Source organism: Gekko japonicus, unplaced genomic scaffold (assembly GCF_001447785.1).
Source record: "Gekko japonicus isolate JY-2015 unplaced genomic scaffold, Gekko_japonicus_V1.1 scaffold104, whole genome shotgun sequence".
In the NCBI taxonomy this organism is placed as follows: domain Eukaryota; kingdom Metazoa; phylum Chordata; class Lepidosauria; order Squamata; family Gekkonidae; genus Gekko; species Gekko japonicus.
The window spans coordinates 1,204,359-1,204,579 of NW_015176454.1; positions in this window are offsets into that span (position 1 = coordinate 1,204,359).

The window sequence follows — 221 nt, forward strand, 5'->3', positions numbered from 1 at the left end:
GCACCCCGCCCCCCGCCCTCGGCACTCCGAGGAAGCGTCCGGGGGATGGAGCCCCAGGGCCCAGCCTCGCCAGACACCCGCCGAAGGAGCGCGCCGCGCCAGCCCCCGCGCGGACTCCCGCACCGCCAACACACTCGCTGAAGAGACCCGGGCGCGGCGGCCCCGTCACTAGGGACGGCTTCGGGAGGGGGCCTGAGGGAGGGAGAGGCAGCCACTGCAAG